Here is a 2333-nt window from a genome sequence, read left to right on the forward strand (position 1 = left end):
GAGGGTGATTTGCAACAGGAGCCCTCCAGTACTTATCTGTAGCGGATACTCCAGCAGAATCCACTGATAAAAAATTTTAAATATATAAAACAAGGGAAAGAATAGAATGTGGAGAGGAATGATAAGTCCCTAGTTCCCCCTTTTTTTTTTACTTTAGTAAAATATGTTTGTTTGTTTGTTTGTTTAATAGTTCAAATTTTTATTTTTTTTATTTTTTAAAATTAATTAATTAATTTATTTTTCTATTGTCAGCTTGATATAGTATGTATTCTTATCTTAATAGTGAAATGTTTCATTGAGGCTTGCTCAGTAATTGAGTAAAACCAAAATTTATTATAAGCCACAGTTGTCCTAGGGACCTCCATGCTATATATATAGCCTCCATGGTTCTGTGGGTTGTAGTCTGATTGTTCTTTATTTTATATCTAGAATCCACTTATGAGTGAGTACATACAATGTTTGTCTTTCTGGGTTTGGGTTACCTCACTCAGGATGATTTTTTTCTTGTTCCATTCATTTGCCTGCAAATTTCATGCTTTCATTGTTTTTCTCTGCTCAGTAGTACTCTATTGTGTATATGTATCACATTTTCTTAATCCATTCTTCAGTTGACGGGCATCTAGGTTGTTTCCAGGTTCTGGCTATTACAGAGACTCTTACTCTACAAGAAAATCCAACTGAGAGCTAGAAGTGGTGGCTCATATCTATAATCCCAGCACTTGCAAGGCAAAGACAGGAAGATGAGTTCTAGGTTTGTGTAGACTACGTAGTAAGCTCCAGGCCAGTTTGTGCTACACTGTGAGACTCAGTTTTTTTTTTTTTTAAAAAAAGGGATTTGGGAGAAGTGTTAGGAAGATAGCTCAATTGGTAAAGTGTTTACTGTAGAAGAATGAGTTTGAGTTTGATTCCTAAAACCACGTTTTAGGATTTTATTGCTGTGAAGAGACACCATGACCAAGGCAACTTTTGTTTTTGTTTTTTGTTTGTTTGTTTGTCTGTTTTCGAGACAGGGTTTCTCTGCAACAGCTCTGGCAGTCCTGGAACTCAGAGATTCACCTGCCTCTGCTTCCCAAGTATTGGGATTAAAGGCATGTACCACCACTGCGCGGGTAAGCAACTTTTTTAAAAATGAATTATTTTATTGGTGTTTTGCTTGCATGAATATCTGTGTGAGAGTGTCAGATTCCCTGGAACTGGGGTTACAGACAGGTGTAAGCTGTCTGTATGGGTGCTGGGGATTGTACCTGGGTCCTTTGGAAGAGGAGTCAGTGTTCTTAACTGCAGATCTGTTTCTCTAGCTCCCACAGCAACTCTTTTTTTTTCTTATTTTACTTTAAAAATATGGAATGCTTCATGAATTTGTGTGTCATCCCTGTGGAGGGGCCATGGCTAATCTCTGTGTTGTTCCAATTTTAGAATATGTGCTGCTGAAGTGACCACCCAGAGCAACCCTTATAAAGGAAAACATTTAATTGGGGCTGGCTTACAGATTCAGAGGTTTAGTCTATTATCGCCATGGTGGGAAGCATGATAGCATGCAGACAGATATGGTGCTGGAGAAGTAGCTGGCAGTTCTGCATCTTGAGACGCAGGCAGCAGGAAGAGACAGTGAGACACTGGGCCTGGCTTGAGCTTCTGAAATTCGGAGTCTACACCCCCTACCCTGTCACACTTCCTCCAACAAGGCCACACCCACTCCAACAAGGCTGCCCCCTCCCAATAGTGCCACTTCCTATGGCCCTATAAGGGACCATGTTTTGGTTTTGTTTGTTTGGTTTTTTTTTTTTTTTTTTTGTCTGTTTGGTTGGATTTCTCTGTGTAGTTTTGGTGCCTGTCCTGGATCTCATTCTGTAGAACAGGCTGGCCTCGAACTCACAGAGATCCCACCTGGCTCTGCCTCCCCAGTGCTGGGATTAAAGGCGTGCGCCGCCGCCGCCGCCGCCGCCGCCGCCGCCGCCGCCGCCGCCGCCGCCGCCGCCACCGCCACCACCACCACCACCACCACCACCACCACCCGGCGCCTCTGACTCTTATGTGCTGGGATTAAAAGGATGCACCACCATCACCTGGCTATAGGGATCCCTTTTATTCAAACCACCACAAACCACATTAAGAGGAAAAAAAAAAAAGGCTGGGCATGGAGAGTATGATTGCAATCCCATGGTTGAGGACACAGGGATAGGCAGATCCCTGGTCTCCTTGGCAAGCCAGATGAGCTAACTGATGAGCTTCAGGTCAATGAAAGACCTTGTCCCAAAAGCAAGGTGGAGAGCACTGCACTGGTGGTTTAAATAAGAATGCCCTCCCTTCCCTGTAGACTCATGTATTTGATT

At 42.9% G+C, this 2333-nt stretch overlaps 1 non-coding gene across 1 annotated transcript; it reads right to left on the reverse strand.

The window, feature by feature from the left end:
- Nucleotides 1-1335: 1335 nt before the first annotated feature.
- Nucleotides 1336-1440, reverse strand: LOC121830593 (U6 spliceosomal RNA). The gene has a single exon (XR_006073809.1). It is a non-coding gene; the product is annotated as a U6 spliceosomal RNA (small nuclear RNA).
- Between the last annotated feature and the right edge of the window lie 893 nt (nt 1441-2333).

The sequence above is a fragment of the Peromyscus maniculatus genome, chromosome 6 (assembly GCF_049852395.1).
Source record: "Peromyscus maniculatus bairdii isolate BWxNUB_F1_BW_parent chromosome 6, HU_Pman_BW_mat_3.1, whole genome shotgun sequence".
Lineage (NCBI taxonomy): Eukaryota > Metazoa > Chordata > Mammalia > Rodentia > Cricetidae > Peromyscus > Peromyscus maniculatus.